Source organism: Colias eurytheme, chromosome 21, assembly GCF_061535395.1.
Source record: "Colias eurytheme isolate Ceu_HAF_F1 chromosome 21, ilColEury1 Martin Lab GWU primary, whole genome shotgun sequence".
Classification (NCBI taxonomy): domain Eukaryota; kingdom Metazoa; phylum Arthropoda; class Insecta; order Lepidoptera; family Pieridae; genus Colias; species Colias eurytheme.
In genome coordinates this window covers 5882337-5903777 of record NC_143000.1, presented here as the reverse complement: position 1 = coordinate 5903777, position 21441 = coordinate 5882337, and the positions used below count along the sequence as shown (strand labels likewise).

The following is a 21441-nucleotide window of genomic DNA, read 5'->3' as shown; positions in this document are numbered from 1 at the left end:
ATGTTCGTCCTATATGGTTAATGTATTATTTATTTGCTTTTAATTAATTTTAATTGGGTAATAGATAATTTTAATTGTTAGTTTATGAGTATGAACCATTTAGAAGCGTACTACAAATCCTAAGTAATTCTTAACGAAAATGCTTCATCTAATGCTACGAACAGCCTTAAAATGCATATACTCGGCTACGAAATAAGATATAAGAACTATTAATTTTTAGGAGCAAATGATTGATAGATTAAATTATAATCCAGCTATTAACAACGCCATTAACGTCGTTAAATATGCAAGCACCATATCAATCATAGTTAAAAATATTAATAGCTCATTCGAATTGATGATGGCTTAAAGGTGGGCTATTTCAAATCTTTTCTTAAAATTAAAAGCGTTTCAAACTCACTTATAAGTTTATTATTGCCATAACCAACATATTATATATTAAGCCAATTCATTTTTTAACACTATATAATAGTTATTATTATGCAAATTTATTGTGATATTAATAAATAAAATAACTTTCCGTTCTCTTAAATTGCGTAAAGGCAAGTAAAATAGATATAGAGAGAAAATAAATAACGGCTCATAAATACCTTGTCCACTGTATTATTAAAACGGTAGAACATTGTTTGATTGTCTCGCTATGTCAAACGCTTCGAAGGAAAAGGATAATACTGAATGTATGCTGACCATAATATAAATAACTTAAATAATGATTTACACGTTATACAGACTTAAAAGAAATGCATATTGTTTTAGAACAATATCTTTATAAGAAAACTAAAGGTCCGCCCCGGCTTCGCCCGTGGTACATATGAAAAATAGATGTTGGCCGATTCTCAGACTTACCCGATATGCACAGAAAATTTCATGAGAATCGGTCCACCCGTTTCGGAGGAGTATGCAGACTAACATTGTGACACGAGAATTTTATATATAAGAGATAAGCTCTATGAATACACATTATAGTTAGTGTATGTACTGTGTAGCCTCTACATAATTTATACATGGAGAGATATTTTTTTTTATTAATCTCGCATTAGGCTATCTCGCTACAATGTGTGAGTCGATAAATTGTACAAATTGGACGATGCATTCAATCAAAAGATCGTATCGAACATATCATAACGGTGTCAGAACCGTACTGCCCTGCTACATCTCATACAGTTACTTTACCCCACTTACTGTAAGCACCGTGAATTTATTATAAAGTTTCACTGTCGTCTTATTGCTATTAAAATTTTCTCGTTTACCGTTTACACATCTTGATAATTCTGGTTTGAGATGTTTTCTTATTCGATTAATTATAACACGCGAACCAGGTTTAATGCCTTGACATTATTATGCGTTTGCACTCCTAATGCGATACACTTTTTGCATTTTTAACCAGTTTTATATTGATTATTTTGTAAGAAAGTAATACTAATCATTGATTGAATTGTCTTAGGTATATTATAATTGATTTGCTACTAAACAGGAAACGTGCCTAAAATTAATTAATAAAATAATTGAAATATGATGTAGAGCAATCATATAGAACAATCTGATTAACTCCTTACAACTTAAACGTAATATAAAGGACTAGAATAGAGATATCAACTACATTTAATTGTTTCGTTAATATTGTCTCAAATTAATTTCAATATACTACCTATACCAATAGAAAACGATACGTCAATTAGCCATAATACCACAGATCACCACGATTGTCTTAAAACAAAACCAGCTGAGCATAAAGGCATATATAAACATGTTAATATTTACGAGTTTTCTCGTCATCTCGTGACGTTGTTCACCCGCTTTCACTGACGCTCATTCGTCTTGATGATGGACACTTGGATGCTAAGAAAATACTGAATTTGAACACACATTTTGGGTTTATTGCTGAATTCGTACTAGTCATAGCTGTAATGGCTCTAGTTTAAACTTTCTATCATAGCTTTCATGCAGGCTTTATTGCAAAAATTATTTTCGAAATTAAGTACCTTATAGAAATTTTATTATGAGATGGTGCGTACCAAATGAAACATACATTTAAAAGGATTTAACTACACTTATAATCCAAAATCTAAAGAAAGTCAGAATTAGAATTGAAAGAGTATAAAATAGTGTGCTGCTATCGGCTTATCCTGTCCAGTGTTCAAACACAAACACTTTAATACAATGATCATAACGGCATATTAAGATATTATTATAGTAATATTAATTATAATATGTGGCAAGTACATATGTCAAATTAAAGATAATACGAACTCGTATAGGTGTGAAATGCAGTCTACTTCGCAGTTCACTCCAATATTCAAATAAGACGCAATAAATTTTCACTTCGCACATGCTAAGAGCATGCAATGAAGACAATGAAGTCTTACCGTCTGAAGATACCTTTTGTATAATAACTAAGCATATTATAAATAGAATCCATATAGTATTACATAAATAGCTACCGCCTACATCATAACAGCAAAAAATAGCAAAACAATTAGAGCGCAAATATAAAAAATAATTAACAACCTTCCTATTTAGTATTGCACCATCATCGGAAACAGGACCTTTGTATATGAGTAACAATTCATCAGTTACTCAAATTCCTTTCTGGCGTGAGTCTATAAATTATGAAATTGCACACTTAGTGAAAAAACTTACTCAACGTAATGAACCATATTTCTTAATACCTTAAGCAATTTTAAAATTATAGATGTATTATAACGTTACAAGAATAAAGTGCCGTTAGTACAAATGGATCGAGAAGGCTCTGAGTGCTGGATGTAGGTTTATATGTTGCACTTGCTCATTAATACGCGCAACGACCTGTCATTAAGTTCGTGATAACGTCTCATGTTATGGTAAAATGACTGAAAAGCACTTTGATGTGCGTAAATTGGAGGGAAACTTTTCCTCGTCGTATTCTATACCTAGTCGTATATACTTAGTAGGCGAAATAAAATTGTTTCAAGGTATTATGTTAGAGATCGAATTTAGTCTTTTCTTTTTCAAGCAAACTTAACAAAATCACTTCACTTCTTCACTATTATTAACTTAAACTGATTTCTAAAATCAAAATTATTATATTTTTCTTAAAATGCCTATATACGAGTAGTTCATTACCCTTAAACACAGATTCAAGATTGTATTTGTTCCTCATACAGGAACATTATACCTGAGAAATGTAATTTGTGCAGTAGATAGATTGCATCTCCGTCGAACATGACTTATATGTATTATATAAAGACATTGGCATAACGATGTAAAAGTCGTGTACAAGATGAATGTAACGTAAATAATTATGTTTTGATAGTGTATTATACTACGTGAATACAATATCGACGTAACCAGAAGAGAACCTCTAAACTACGCAGTATAATCAACTCATTGTATAGATAAACCAATTAACTTATCTCTAAATACAAATTATGTGACACTGTAGGTTGCTATATTCGAAAAGAAGAATTTATAGAACCTATTGAAGGTAGGTCTGATGTTAGGACCTTTATACAGGGCACCTTTGTACCCCTGACGTACAAAGGTGCCCTGGCACCTAACTGTGCTAAGGGAATGTTAGCTTAATGCTATTTCTTGAGCATTCATGGAATGATATAATCCATACTAGTCCATACTAATATTATAAATGCGAAAGTAACTCTATCTGTCTGTCTGTTACTCAATCACGCCTTAACTACTGAACCAATTTCCATGAAATTTGGTATAGAGATATTTTGATACCCGAGAAAGGACATAGGCTACTTTTTACCCCGGGAAATAGGATAGGTTTTATCCCGGATATCCCAAAGGAACGGGAACTATGCGGTGTTTTTTTTGACTGCGCGGGCGAAGCTGCGGGCGGAAAGCTAGTATTTAATAAATATTATATTATAGTCCTGCTATGATTGATATGCTTAAATACTTCATATAAGAGCTGATATAATGATAATTGATAACGTTTACTTATGAATTTCTAAAGCCTACTAATGTTGATTTAAATAAATTACAGTATCAGCGTTATAGGCAATATTAGATTTTCTTTTTATCCGTGTCGGAACCAGTTAGTTATGCAAATCTCCTGCGAGGTGGATTTAAATTCGTTTTCCTCACGTTTAAAGTAAAAGCTTTTGCTATTAATCACGATTATTAAAAATTGTCTATAAATGTTAGTGAAAGTAATACTATAGAATGGCTAACGTAATATATTGTGTAAACTATGGCAAATTTTAATTATTATTACATCGATTTGATGTTATAAAATTTCGACGTTTACCATTTATCGAGCAATTAGATTTAGAAAGGTTAATTATTGTTACGACTATCCTCACCAAATTAAACTTTATTATGCTGTAATATAATCAAAATCGAATACACGTTTTCTTTATCAAGTTTTAAAGCCTTTTTTTCAAAGGACTCTACATTAGTAAGAATTCCACGATATTGTTATCTATTCAAAAGATCAATGATAACACTAATTAATACTCAATTTAGACAAATTTACATATACGTATACAAATATTTTTAATTTTTCTTGTATTAGCTTTAATTTAAAGCAGTAAAATTTTCTATTTAAAATGTTAAACGTAGGTAGGTACTTACTCACTTTGTTAAAGAGTTACTATTTAAATTACTTTGAATACGTGATAAAATCGTGTTAAAAGTGACTGTACTTAAACAGGAAACCCTGAAGCGTAACAATCGGACAGGCATCGGTCTACGGAAATAGGTAGTTAGCATCTACTAAAGATGTGACTAAATGTAACAACACTTGCAAAATAATCACTACATAGTATAAAACAAAGTCGCTTTTTCTGTCCTTATGTCCCTTTTTATGCTTAAATATTTAAAACTACGCAACGGATTTTCATGCGGTTTTTTTTTAATAGATAGAGTGATTCAAGAGGAAGGTATATGTATAATTTATTAGGTTTTAGACAAAGCGGGCGTAGCGGCGGGCGGTAAGCTAGTTACGTATATATACCACTTACCAAATTCGAAATCTCTTTATCTAAATACTATAATATAAATTATAAATAAAAAAGCTTCGAAATCTCTTTCTTTTATTCTAGATTTATTCAGAATTTTACATTAAAAAGTCATTTTGAAACTATTGGCTTTATGTGAAAGATATTTTCGTCCTTTTTATAGTTTATCGACTAGACGTTATCTCTATTCATTATGATAATTCCTTCCTTAATGTTTAAAGCTCAGCTTAGAAATTATCTAGGTTTAAAAGAATACTTTCTACACCCAAAGTATGTATAAATAATTCATTTACAATAAAGTGCCAATATTTATATCTAGCGTCTATTTTTTTATATGCAAAATCATTTTATCCACAGATTGATAAAAATAAAGTATTATTTTATTCCCAATCAAAACCTAGTAAATTTAAATTTGATGATTCTTTATTCTTTATTTTATTCTTTATTTTCCAACACAATTTGGACAACAAAAAAAGATTGATTGATTGATTGATGATGATAACATTTATAAGCCGTGTTCGCTATTTGCAGCCAAAAAACTATACGGACTATACACTGGTACCTAATTATGAATTCAAAGCTATTGATATAAGATTACATACAATGTTTTTCATAACACAGTCATGTTAAATAATTCAAGTAGTCATGATCCATAATATGGTTCTCTCTATGCGTGTCTGTTAATTTTACTTAAAATATGGTTTGTTGTTACATAACACAATAACGTTATAACATTATTTTATACGTTGGTTATACCATAAAAAATCTTCCGTATTCCATATCTAGAACAATTTTTGTTATTAATTTTGACAAGTTGAGGCATTTTAAAGCCATTTGCATTGATTTGCGTAGTAAGTAACACAATTATGAATTGTTTAACTAATTAAATGTAGTTTAATTATTCATTATGCACATATTGTTCCACAAATTTTAATGAACGGGTTTATTTAATTATTTGATTCTTAATAATGGTGCGGCTTTTGTTTTCTTACAAAAATGCACATCGCACAAACAACACTTAACATTAAGAGCTAGCGCGCACGAGCAACTTTGTCGCCGCAACTATTTTGTCTCCGCAACTATTTTGTCTCTCCACCCATGGGCTAGTATGAAAGTGCGCGCACGTAGTGACGCAACTCCCCATACAATTGACGGGAGAGACAAAATAGTTGCGGAGACAAAGTTGCTCGTGCTAGCTCGTTGCTAGCTTTAAGGAATATTAATATGATAACAGTCACAGTACTTTGAGTCAATGAAAGCTACTTGAATTGTCTATCAATTATCTTTGAAATATGTTTTTTCAAACCATTTTCTCGTAGTATTTAAAATAATATTTTGTATGAACCAATTACACATTTCAGCGTTTTGAAAACCTAAAATCCCGCCAAATGCAATCTCACTATTGAATCCAGAGTACATATTACACCCTTCAAACTAGCAATTCGTTCTTTCGCACGTAACAGTTGTAGTAATTGCGCTGATTTTTCAACAAATTTCCTAGAATTAAAATCGCATTACGTGCAATCTGAGTACTCCAGGAGATATGTACTGCAATCATTTCCCGTCATAGAAAGCGGCATAGCTACGCAGTCTAGAATGTATATTGAATATTGATTTTGATTTATTAGCATTGGCTATGTTAGACGATGATCTCTAGGGAGTTGTGCTCGAACTTCGAATATTATGAATGCCAGGACTTGTTAGGACTACTTTCTCATAAAACCTTTCGCAATTGTCTCTGGGGTGGGTAAGGTAGTTAGGACACTTAGATATCACATACTTTTGGGTAGGTATGTACTAAGAAGAATCCACTAACAAAAAATAATTATAGAAATAACAGCTATACCTAATAGATACCTAGAGATTCTAACAATGTCAAAACGAAAATCTGAACACATGACCCATCCGATCTCAACGGAAAAGAACTATAAAAGAAGTATGTACCTATTCAGTTGATGATGCACGAGTAGGAATATAATAAAAATAGAAACAACTATATGCACTTTAGAAAGTTTGAAAAAAAATGTTTTAAATAAAAGTTCGCTTTTAAGACTACATATATTATTAACATATCTTGTTTATATTCTTCATTTATCTAAATGCAATCTTCCTATTCTAAACAAGGTTAAACAATGCACACAAAAAATAAAATATTGTAATCTTATATATAAAAATGAATCGCAAAATGTGTTGGTAAGCGCATAACTCGAGAACGGGTGGACCGATTTCGATAATTCTTTTTTTATTATATTCCTTGAAGTACCAGGATGGTTCTTATGTAGAGAAAACATAAATATGTACCACGGGCGAAGCCGGGGCGGACCGCTAGTTTTATTATAAATTTCTAGAAAGAATTGACAATTAATGTTCTCCGTAACCTTTAACACTTACTTTCACTGATACAAAACATAACTTTTATTATGCTTAGTCATATACCTACACTCTACACTCTACAGTCGTGAATAAATCCTTGACCAAAACTCGAGAGACGTGACACACAATACATTAAGTGAAATTCGCTTTTGTTTGCTGAAAATGCATTCTCCTTTCGACAATCATATATGTACTTAGCAATTTTAATGAATCCAATGCAAACGGCCTTTTCCTTACACTTTCGTACGCAATGAAGTAACGGATGTATTTTAAAACAATTTCAGGAAGTAAGGGGGGAATTCAAATTAGGTAATAATATATAGAAAATCTCAAAATAATAAATCATAAATGGTATAAAAAACTTAATAGTTTTTTTTATAATAATTATGAACAATTTTACAATTCTGAAAAATGGTCTCGATTTTTGAAGATCAAGGCTGTAATATAGATATTAAATTAATTTAGGTGATTATAGTATTATAACTTCATTTAATAATTTATGATAGTTATTTTATAGCAAGGAGGCAGAATAAAGAATGAATAAGAAGACCTTATGTTTCAAACTTTATTTGATTGTATTTATTTAATTCATTAAAAAAGAATAAAACAAAATAATTATAATCATCATCACGGTTGCCATAATAAATTATTTTTTTTTTTGCATAGAAACGTCTAGAAAATGTTATAATCTTATTATTAAACAATCATCGAAGCTTTCAGATGTCAAAGACTTTTGGTTATTCACGAGTCATTCAGAAAGTGTGTTATATCTCATCTAGAGTGAATGCTCTTTCGATTTATTTTTTAAACGATACTTTTTATAGTCAATAAATGTGAATGGATATTTTAATTTAATTTTCTTTAACACTATATGACCTAATCTAACAATGAATAAAGCAATCATCAAAATTTAAGAGCTTTCGATTTTTATTCTAGACTAGCGGTCCGCCCCGGCTTCGCCCGTGCTATATATTTATGTTTATTCTACATATGAACCATCCTCGTACTACAAGGAATATAATAAAAAAGAATTATCGAAATCGGTCCACCCGTTCACGCGTGATGCCTTGACAACGCGAAACGGGTTTCATTTTTATATATGTACATAGGTACCTATAGATATAACATCTTGAAAAATAGAACGACATAGGTAAATACTTTGTAGAAATTAGAAGAACGTTGTTATTTTCATATTTTTATTGCAAATCAAACATATCAATCACGAATGAAAATAGAAGACTAATAAAGTTATTAGAATTCACTGTATCATTCTCGTATTATACATATTAACAGTTTTGTATGCAAATGACTAGAAAATCGGCTTTATACAAAACATCACCTGCTAGGGCACCGTTTAACTATAAACGCTTTATCAATAAAATCTGAATAAAAGCTTATGTAAGATCAGTTTCGCCCAATTTGATGCATTTGAAAGTTTAACCAAGGTTTTTCCGATATTTTAGAAAGATTTATTTGCATAACAGGATTTAAATTCACATGCCTTAAATAAATAAATGAGAGAATGATTTTAATCTTTAATGTCGATTTAAATAATTAATTGTTTTATGGTATTGGTTTAACTTTGATTAACTCTACTTTATTAGTTTTTTTTTTATAAGCGTTATATAGCACTTAATATACGATAATTGGTAGCGTTTAACCGATTTTCCGGTAAAGGTTTAATCCACGTGAATATTTCCAGACAATGGGTACGTAATACGTATACGTGTAAAACATTTGTGAATATGTGTGTGACTTTAAGTATTTTGAAAACATGTATGAATGTAGAGCACGCATTTACTAACAACCATTTAAGGGTCCAAACATCATATATTTTTTAAAAACTTCCAATTTTATATATATTGACAAATATCTATCTTTCTTCGTAATATCTCCCTACAACTTATTTCTATCTACGTAGTTATATGGCACAATCTTCTTTTGAACATTCTTCACCTTGGACAAGCGTATACCAAATTTATTTTAAGCACTTTTTTATATAATACCATGTTTATGAAAAACCAGTCTTCCTGATACTTATCATAAAAACACGTACACTTATCGATAGCTTTTTATTTGGTCAATTCCCACGTAGTAATTGTTTGCTTTTACATGCTTTGAAGAAACAAATCAATCAATGTATAATAGGAAATCATGAATAATTCAAATTTTGTTGTAATTGCTTGTAAAACTTTTAAATATACTATTACTATAAATGCATTTAAAATAAAAATACTCGACCGATTCTTAAAAAAAACATTTGAAAGCCATATTTTTTAATTACTTTAAATCAGTGTTACTTTAGGACGGACGATATTCAAATTTTATAATCAGTTCTGAAATTTTACACTGTGTTATATTTAATAGATAATAAATTATGTAATAGCTATACAGATAATACAGTGCAGTCGAAATTAAGCTCTCTAAATGTATACAATTTTAAAGAAATATGAGATGTAAACTACGCGAAAAGAAAGCTTTTATAATCAAAAATATAGACTTAAGAACTTGCTTTCTACAAACATGCATAAAAAGTAATACAAACAAAGTTTGACTCTATTCATATGTAGCACAAATATTATAATTGATGAAATGTCAAAAATAAATACAGTCTTTATATAAATTGTTAAATATTTTTGTATAATTTAACATTCCTCATTTCGTACGAATTTTATTCATCAAAATGAATATCGTTTGGAACCATTGTTTTTAACCTTCATATAAATTAATCACTATTAAAAAGGTAACATACTTGTGATATTGCAAAAATACCTATTAAAAGTATGACTGTAATATTTTCCTCAATAATTTGTAAATACGCAGCACTTTCATATTTTACATTAAGATTCAACGAGTACGGCATTTACGCGAAGGCTCAAATTAAATTTCACTTTAATTTTGAATTTATAACGCACCTTCGGCTAACAAGATTAATAGGTAATAATTCTTGATAAGCATGCAATTAAACAATATTAAAAAGCTACTAAAGAGAATATTTATTTTAATGTTGTTTACAAAGCAACAAAATTCATCGTATTACGATTACAACACTATAAAATGTTGATACAATTTTATAGGCTCCTTTATGATAAAAAGCCTAAACAAAAGAACGAGAGAGTCGCCCTTTCTGGATTTTTTCTCTGATTGTTAGAAGCCCCGAATGTTCAAGTTGGACGAAGAGATAGACTTAATATACCTCCTGTACTTGAATATTCGTAAAAACTAAGCTCTATAATACAGTTTTTACTATTGTTTATCATAGACACTTCGTCATATCTCATATCTAAAAGTGTCAATGATAAACAATAGAAAAAAACTTAAAGAAAATTATATGTACTTATGTACTTATTATATTTTTCAGTAACAGATCTGCTAGAGACTATAAGATATATGGTAAATGATCGCTATATGGTAAGAGTAGCGTTTTTTGCATAATTATACGCTATTCCACAAATTAAGTCTATTACATAAAAACTCCCTGAGTATTACTTTTGAGTAAAAGATTATATGCATAGAGAATTCCCGATCAGCGACGATGTCTTATCCAAAGTTGGTATAATATCATCAACCTTATGCCAAACTAATAAGGTCGGTTTTTATTTAACATTGAAATAAAAAAATATAGTTTAGCTACACGTTATGAAATTAAAAATATCGTATATTATATTATACCGTAATAATATTTTCAAATTAGCATATATATGTCACGGCTAAAGGTAGGTGAGAACATAAACTTAAGATTAGCCGGCTAAACTTAGGTTTATTTTCGACGAGGTGTTAATGTTAGTTTGTTCTATCTTTAGCCGGCTAAACTTAAGTGTAACCGCAGGCCCGAGGCTAAAAATGTCGGGGTGGGTAGATTTGGTTAGCGCCGGGCCGGTGGAGGGCTTGAGGGGCCCGCACAGTGCCAGAAAACACTCGCCCTGTTCCTTACATGTATTATAGTAACCAAATCTACCCACCCCGACTCAGGGCAGAAAGCTGGTGGCTAGGTTAGGTTAGGTTAGAACTCTTAAGACCCGCACGAGCCGAGCGAGCGCAGCGAGCGTGCTGCGGCAGCAGCCGGCGAAGTGCCAGAAAACACTCGCCCTGTTCCTTACATGTATTATAGTAACCAAATCTACCCACCCCGACATTTTTAGCCACGGGCCTGCGGTTACACTTAAGTTTAGCCGGCTAAAGATAGAACAAACTAACATTAACACCTCGTCGAAAATAAACCTAAGTTTAGCCGGCTAATCTTAAGTTTATGTTCTCACCTACCTTTAGCCGTAACATATATACTTAAATTGCTAATCTTTAAAGTTTAAACTATCATTTAAAGAGAACTTAAAGATATTTTTTTACGATGTAGAGCTATAAAAAATATCACAAATTGTCATATTAATCTCATGTCTCATCTGTATCGAAAATAACAGAATTATTTTTCTATATTTACTAATATTTCTTGTAATTATTAAGAAAACTAGGGTGTAAAATCTCGAAAGCTCTGATAAATTCGAGCTTTGGATCATAATGGTTAATGATATAGATATTATACATCAATAAAATATAATATCAAATAGTATCGTGCAAGAAGGAGTTGCTGGTACAATAGGTAAGTAGGTAGACACTAATATATACCGCATAGCGTGATAGTACAGGCTATAATTTATTATCAACAGACTAAAAATCGAGAAATTAAATATTTTCACGCGTTGACCACGTACTTACTTAATTGTAAAATTAATTTTTATATCGATTTATTACTGTATTCTCTAATTAAATACGTTGAGCTCTATGATCTCCTTGCTTGAGAAATTTTTTATTATATTATTATTGTAGTCAATACTGATGCCCTGAAAAAAATTCTGCGTGCTGTATTTTAGCACACATTAAATGCTGCTAAATTTAAGCAAATGAAATTATATAATGCTGGTTTCAGTTTTATAAATTAACAAAATATATATTCCTTGAACACTGTGAATATTCGAAATAAATGCAATAATAAATTACATCACTATAAAAGAGTACATACAAGTTTAATAGATACTCTTAAAAATACTCATTACCTTAATTCGAAAACATCTTACATAAAATACGTACCTACTGCGAAAAAAAAGTCTAATAAATAAAAACATAAAACTCACCATAGTATTTTGTGATGCAATATCCAAAATTCAGAACATAAATCCGCAAATTAAAACATAAACAAAAATAAAACGTTTATTTTATTTGGTATGTATGTACAGCACGAAAAGTTTATCACAAAAATGTATCACAACACAATACAATTCAAAAATCGAACTCAGTTCGCGCGCAAACTGTCATAGACAATGTTTTCTTTTTAACAAGCGGCTCTAATTTCTCACATGCCAGCAACGCATGCCGAAGGAGGATGTGCATGCGTGGGGAGCGTGCTTTGTGATCGCCGGACGATGGTCAACTGCTTTGGAGCTTAGAACACTCACAAGTCACAACAACGGTGCTATACTGAGATCAGCGATGCGCTTCATTTTGGAATATATGTTAGGAAATCGAAATTCACCATCATGTCCTTACAACAAATTAACAAAACTTAGATAAAATTTAATGCATTCCGCATATTTTAGTTTCAACAAAAAACGCTCTATTTTTGTCACCAATTAAATAAATGAATAGTATCTATGGGTGATTTGCATGGGAATGCGTATAAAATATCTAAAAGTATATGAGGACTTACGATTTATGGTGACATTAACTTAATATTCAACATAACGATCAATACCATAAATATTTTCACCGTGAAAGTTAACATTTGTGTTTAGACACTTCGAAGCGAGTTTAGGTTGTGAAAGCGCAAAATATGAATTAACATTTTTAACGTAATGAATATTTTTGCACTACAATATCGTTAATTAATATCTTAATTGCGGTACTTTTGAGTAATTGTTCGCAGAAATGTTCGTTATAAATATGTGTAAATATATATGTACTAATTTATAACAAATTTCAACAATATGTCATTTTACGTAAATCCATAAGAATGAGTTAAGAAAATATTCATAATAACAATACCATACTTAATGTTGTTTTGTGGGTAAGTGGGGATAATTAAAATGTGGAAATGCAGAAATGTGCAAATGTTAATTTGTATTTTTGTATTTTTCCTTTGTGTTGTTGTAAATAATTGTTGACTTGCATAAACAATTAACAAATAAATAAAAATGTAGAGCATATGTGCGCTACACCGACCTTGTCGAATTTACTGAATTTATAGACAACTAGCGGTCCGCCCCGGCTTCGCCCGTGATACATGATAATGTTTTCTTTCCATAAGAACCATTCTCGTACTTCAAGGAATATTATAAAAAAAGAATTATCGAAATCGGTCCACCCGTTCACGCGTGATGCCGTGACCAAGGAAAAGGGGTTGCATTTTTATATATGTATATAGATTATTATTGTTGCTACATAAGATTTTGTAGAGTCATATGAAAAACAAAAAAAAATGGAATATAATGCATGCGTGCAATGGAAATTCAAACCGTTTGATTAATTTTAGATCCCTTGTTAAATGTATCGAGATTTAAATATATAGAGTCGACCAAGATATAACTTGGTGTAGGTATAGCGCTTAGTGGTTGCACCTTGCACTTCAATAAAAAAGCCGGGGACTCGAGCGAGACATGAAAATATTTGCTGATTTGGCAATTTAGGTATGTGCTCATTATTCATATCTCCATTGGTTCGTGGTCAGGAAATTCCACGACTTCAAGCAGTGTGAAATATGATCAAGTTAAAGTCTTAACCTTCATGTGTGGTTTGTTTCATTGTAGGAAACAATTATGGTTAGGTAGTTTTATTATGAAGTGCATTAAACTTCCCCACATATGCTATGTGCCTTTTTATAATGGGGAAATCTATTACTTACTACTTAAGTTTTAATTTGAATAATAATACATATTAGGTATAACTTGTCATTTGTGATAATATTATGCAGTTACTAAAGCTATACAAATAATATAAAACTTTAACATCCAATGGCCATTTCTCATATATATTGGCTAGCATCTTTCGACGACATTATTTTTATTCGCATGACATTCGATACATCGCCTCTGGCATTAGAAAGTTCAAAGTATTTCACCTTCGAAACATCGTTTAACAAATTAAAGCATTGACATTTAATACAAAAATATGCAAATAATATGTCTGGTATTAAATATTCATTTATCTTGAACTGTTTCCAGTAGCTATGTTAGCAAATGTTTGTGAAATGCGCTAGGAACGCAATCGCCCTAGGTTATAGCGTCTAGTCATCTAGCGCATACCGTTATTGGTCTGAGCTGAAGATTTTCGAAATGTAAGCTTAGTATTGAGTTGCGTTAAAATAAAAAATCAAAATGTTTAGAAACATTAATTCCAATTCATAGTTAAAAGTTAAAACTTGGTTAAATTTTATTTAAATGTCTGTTGTTGAATTTATTAGGTCAACAAGATGACTTAAAACTCTAGAATTTTCTTATCTCCTCCTTGTTTTTAAGAACAACGGGCAAAATGAATAAAATATATTATTTATTAAAAATAAATTCGGGAATGCACGCTTTTTCATTATTTAAACACAAATTAGGTAAATATTTTTCTTGACATTTCCCAACGCATTTAAAAATGAAGAGGCGTAACGACAAACCCTTATTATATTCAGAATTAGATTTCACTGCTTACTGATAATCTATTTAGCACTTTTTATTTTTTAACTTATATACCTACGTAATAAATTTTACAGATAACAAAAGCGGAACATATCCAATAGTTGGCCATAGATCAAATTTGCGCAGTTGATACACTGGCTCAATAACATGGAAACTACTTTTTTCTTAGAATTAACGCTTTTATCACACCAGAGCAATTCATATAACCCGTTATCCGGCTCATAATTGCACTCCAGTACACTTATCGCTTGAATAACTAACGGCGATTAAGACAAATGCTCATTAAATTTCTAATTATAATCGACCGTGTCTTATCCATGATATATTGATCGGTGTAGCCATGTTGCGAGTACCTACCACGTGCCAAGGAGATTAAAAATTAAAATTAAAAAAATTAAAATTAAAAATTTCTTTATTTGTTTCAAAAAATTTTTACATGATATTGTTACATATGTTGCATTGAACCCCACACTAGGATCCCCTGTGTTGTGAGGCTCAATCTCTTTCATCATATTACATAACAGAACAACAAAAAAGAAATATATATATTTTAAACAAATAATTGCCATTTTAAGTATTGAGAGTGTGTGTGTGTGTATATGCGCACGTGTATATGTGTGTGGGTGGATATGTTTATTTTAATATTCAGTAAATGTTTAAGTTTATATTTTAATCAAGAAATTATGGTAACGAGGTTTTCAGTTTCTAAGTAGTTTAGATTAAATAGCCAATTTGTAACAAATTTTTTACAACGGAACTTGGTCATAGGAAAGATATTTAGTAATTTGTTCATTTTGTTGTATAAGTAAGGTCCCATGAATATAAAAGCCCTGCTACCAAAAGACATATTACAGCAATGTTTCCTCCATGTAGGATTTCTTCGAGAGCGCTCGTTCGTTATAATTGTGTTTGGAGCTATTTTATGAAATTTTAGTATTACTGCTAATATGTATAACTGACGCACCGTTAGAATACCAGCCTCTTGATATAATTCTTTGGTTGGATATCTTAGATAAAAGATGTAACCTAGATAAGATGAACCTTAAGTAAGTTATATTATAAAGGTGAAAGTTTGTTTGTAGCTCAATCACTCATCAATAGCTTAACTGAATGCTGAATGATAAAAATACAAATAAATATATAAACTGCGCGTGTAACAAAGAATCTGATTGAAAAACACATGTTTATTAGTCCACATATTTAAATATTTCTAAAGTATACTATACAGTATATTCAGGACCCTGGTGGACTGCTGGACTGCTGGACCGGACTGCTTCGGGTTTGGCTACTGATAAAGTTTTAGAGGGCCAATTTAATGCCATATCCTTTTTCCCAAAAAATAACGTTCAATGATTTCCTCCCCGTTACCAAAAAAGTAGCAGTTCATAAATACCACGATACAATATTCATCAGAACTACTTCTGCTTCATAAGATGGCAGATGGCATTAGACACAGGCTTTTCTTCATCTTGCGTTAAAGAATTAAAAACATACCACCATATTTCCTATTATCCTTATTCTTTCTTCAAACGGTCAAATCGAATATACAAAAGAAATTCTAAAGAAGCATAGAAATTTTAAATTCCGCAGTTTTAAATCTAATTATTATAATGATTATGTTAATCCCAACTAAAACGAATAGATGCATAATGAGTACAATCACATTTGCACATGTTGCGTTGCGACATTTGCCTTGTTACAGAAATGTTGCGTCGCTCTTTCATTAACATATAATATTGTATTGTGTAATATCTGTTGTATTCTTGAAAAAACCTGAACAAATTTTGATGAAATGGTTTGGGTAACCTAAGCCTCTTGGCTTAGGAAACTTCTAATTATTCTAATCGTCTCTACCGGCATCGGCAACCAACCTGGTGGTTCGCCTGGTGGTAAGTGATCACCTCCGCCCATAAACATGTGAATAGTCTACAAATGCTATGCCGCCGATTGACGAATGAAGGCGTGGACTGAAGGTTGAAATGGACCTGAGTAGCTACCCCACTCGGCCAACCATATAATATTATGATTCATCTTCCTTAAAGTGAAGTCCCGTGTCCCCAAGTGTGATAAGGGGCAGATGCATTATGCATACATCTGTTTCACTGATCAATTTTCTTTGGGGACAAGTAATTGTGGTCAGCCTTCTGTGTCCAGCCATTCCTACCTTACATGTGTGGATATTATGTGCGATGAAATGAAGGATGTACATAAATTTAATGCAAGGAGCATCATGACGAAATGAGAAAATCAAATTATATTTATTATCTTGCCTTACTTATATAAGCAAACTACATAACTGTATCGGAAAACGTTGTTCTGCCTTAACCGTATCACCTAAGGGTATGAAAAAAAGATGTAGGCCGTTTCCCAGGCCTACCTAATATGCAGGCAAAAAATCCCTCCATCCTCTTTTTTTGAAGTCGGTTGAAAATAAATATCGATTTACCTGAATTATACAGGGTGTCCCAAAAAGTAGTGATATACTGAAGCTGGGAGGTAGAGGACTTAGAGGGCTATCCGAATCACCCCCATGTGTGTTATGCGATTTTTCGTATTTTCGGAGTTATTACATTTTTTTCAATTTTTCATCTATCGCCGAGTACGATGAGATTTTTATTTATGGTGACGTGAATTATTGCGCTAGATGCTTGATTTTTTTTTGTGTGCTAAGCTGAAAGATAGGCCAATTCAGTATGGTAACATTTACTATCGTTAGATCTTCGAATGGAATAAAAAAAGGAATTAAATGCCAAGAAAGATAAAATTACCCAGTATGTTCATAACTTCAAGGGCCCATAAAAAAATAAAATCACATAAAAAAGGTTTTCCATTTGGCTTTTAAAAACTTGCTCTATCGATCAGGTAGCTACCCTAAAAATTTCATTTTATTATTCTGAAGGCTTCAATCGAAACATTGAAATCTAAATGTGGTAAGTGGAAAAATTTATTAACATGATGATCATTAAAACTAATAAATAGCTGTTAAATTACCAGATTTTTTTTAAAATAGCCCCGCTGTTGCTCAATGCAAGTGCGACATCACCGTAAAAAGTTGTCTTTTTAATGTCTGAATGCTCTTTTATAATTTTTAATGGTTTCTTCTGCAACTATGAATTTCCGGGTTATTTCGTCCAAATTGTGGCAGTCTCTCGTCTTTGTAGTATTCCCACGGAAAAAATTCAATAGGGTTTATGTCCGGAAACCGTGGAGGCCAGGCTAAAGGGCAAAAATACTCTGAAAGATGGATTGGTCGTTGCAGCCTGCGCATGCGCCGGTGATGCCTGCTTTAAAGCCTGGCCTCCACGGTCCCACGACCTAAACCCCATTGATTTGTTTTAATGAGGATACTAAAAAGACCTCGGCTACTTGAGAGAATACCACAATTTGGACGAAATAACCCGGAAATTCATAGTAGCAGAAGAAACCATTAAAAATGATAAAAAAGCATTCAGACATTTAAAAGACAACTTTTTACGGTGATGTCGCACTTGCATTGAGCAACAGCGGGGCTATTTAAAAAAAATTCTGGTAATTAAACACCTATTTATTGGTTTTATTGATCATCATGTTAATAAAAATTTTGCACTTACCACATTTAGATTTCAATTTTTCAATTGAAGCCTTTAGAATAATAAAATTAAATTTTTAGGCTAGCTACCTGATCGATAGAGCAAGTTTTTAAAAGCCAAATGGAAAACCTTTTTTATGTGATTTTATTTTCTTGTGGGCCCTTGAAGTTATGGACATACTGGGTAATTTTATCTTTCTTGGCATTTAATTCTTTTTTTTTTCGATTCGAAGATCTAACGATAGTAAATGTTACCATACTGAATTGGCCTATCTTTCAGCTTAGCACACAAAAAAAAATCAAGCATCTAGCGCAATAATTCACGTCACCATAAAAATCTCATCGTACTCGGCGAAAGATGAAAAATTGAAAAAAATGTAATAACTCCGAAAATACGAAAAATCGCATAACACACATGGGGGTGATTCGGATAGCCCTCTTGGTCCTCTACCTCCCAGCTTTCGTTCATCACTACTTTTTGGGACACCCTGTATGTATGGTCATGGACTAATATAAAATTATATTCGTCCATGGTATGGTTTCCAAAATTCATTTTACCAATGCACGGTCTATTCCTAAACCGATATTCGTAGACCGTACCGACATCTTTTAGAAAGTAGGGAAAGTTGAACAGCAGAGGTAGGTAGGCAGTTAGACAAGTTCACAATTTAGAAAACAGATGGCGTTGAAAACTCAATAACAGTACCTAATGAAAATTTAATTGAATGAAATGTATAGATGGCGGTCTTGTCGCTATAAGTCATTTCTCCCAATCCCAAACAACCCGCAAGAGAGGATAAAACCTATGGATAAAACCTTAAACATACTCGTAATACCATATTTTATTTATACTTTTACCATAGGAAATTGCTGATAAGCGATAAGGTCATCTTTTGTATTTTACATTCAACCTATATAACAATCATAACAACCTATATAACATCCGGGTTTTTGTTTGAAAACGCGGGCGAAGCCGCGAGCCTAAAGCTTAGGTGCATCAAAAATTGGGGGTAATAAATAAAAATACTTAAGTAGTTGATAGTAACAACACTGTAGGTATTTATATCAATAATACAAGTGTACAATTCTTAATCCTCAATTACATACTTTTCCTCTTTGTTATGGGCTCCACCTTATATAGAAGGACGCGGCCAATGTCCAGTGTATGTGTGATTATGTGTAGTTACTATAATGGGTAGGAAAATGCAGTGAAAAAATTGAACCACTTGGAGCAGCTAAGAACGTACATGTTTAAGACAATACAATTCAAGGATTAAATTTAATATTATTATTAGTTCTGAATTAAAACATTGCAACAATCTTACATATTAAAATAATATCGAGTTTGTGAATCAGTTGCCAAAGGCTTTTAGGTAGTCACTTATCTTTGATAAAGAGAAGAAAAAAATGTAAAAATGACTATGGATAACAGAAAGAGCATTTCATAGTGAATATGTTTCCAACTATTCCAACCTATTATTAAGAAAAGGGAAAATAAAAAATACATCCGAACGGTTTTTGGAATCACCAATGGTGTGACTGTCACTTATGAACGACGATTTGGGACAATGAAAAACGCCAGTAAATTCAGAGATAATAAAAACAGTTACTAGTTAATAGTAAAAATAGTTACTATCTAAGTACGTAAACGTAAAGTATGCGATCCAACTTAGAGTGGGAAGTGGTAGGAACTTATGTGTCAAATGTCATTTTAACCCTTAATTACTCGCACAAAGAACATTACATAACTGCTCGCATGGGGTCACAGATGACCCCAAATAGTATGAGTAGTTTCTAATATATATTGAAATATATGTAAATGAAACTATTTTATAATGAAAGTGCTTTGTTTATTCTATAATATCTATAAGTAATAACATGGATTACTAACTAATTACACAAAAACAAGTTAAACTAAAATAATTATCCATAATTAACAATTTCTACTTTGGTATACTGAGATCATGGTTAATACTCGTATTTTTAGGAACTCTCCGAATCACTCTTGTTACACTGTTGACAGTATATATCAGAGTGATCACTGCATACAAATCTTGTGAATTTTTTGCACTTTGTTGGTACTTTGCGGAGGTGAGGAGTGAGAGGATTGTGAGGAGGTTTCATCGATTTCACTACCACTGTCGTGGTCACTCTGAGTTATCACGTCTAATTCTGGCTCAGAATCAGACATTCCAACTTCTTCTTCATCAGAAGCCCCCTCCAACTACTGTGCAATTTGTTTTTCTCTAACTCTCTCGTCTAAGTCTAACTCTGAAAAAAAAAGACAATACTCTTAGTAAAATGGAATTTTTGGATAATTTCATGGTATAAAACTTATTTATAAAAAAATATTTATTCACTAAACATACAATGATACAAATTTATTTCATAATACACAAAAAAAATACATAAAATAAAAAACTTACCTCTTCCAAAAGAGTAACGTAACTACTCGCATGGGGTCACCGCTCAAGAGAGCAGCGACGTGTCCTTCCACTCCCGTGACTTGGTCACTATATAAATACAAACTTAGACGTGCGTTATGAAGCTAGCAAGGGCGCGGGGAGAATCGGGCCGCGCCAAGTGCTTCATTTTTTAATTCGAAATTGCTTTGACCCCATGCGAGTAATTAAGGGTTAAAATAACGTAAATAGGTACATATAAATACCTTTTGGATATCAATATATTTTATTACATAATATTTTATTTGTCTGACTCTTAACGTCAAATTAAAATACTCACTTCCATGTGCTTGCAATGTGCAATGTATTGTTGCTATTTCTACTTTCCTAGTTAGATAGCATAATGTATGATTGAAGTTCAAATTATAATAGAACTATAAATTGCGAACAAAATAAAAGTCATG

The 21441-nt window shown here is 31.6% G+C and overlaps 1 protein-coding gene across 1 annotated transcript in view; it reads right to left on the bottom strand.

Moving 5' to 3' along the window:
• Positions 1 to 12775, bottom strand: part of LOC149899164 (uncharacterized) — a 28813-nt gene extending 16038 nt beyond the window's left edge. Inside the window, exon 1 of the mRNA XM_090114113.1 lies at positions 12464 to 12775. The gene's annotated coding sequence lies outside the window, so the exon portion shown is untranslated. The remainder of the gene's footprint in view (positions 1 to 12463) is intronic.
• Positions 12776 to 21441: the final 8666 nt, after the last annotated feature.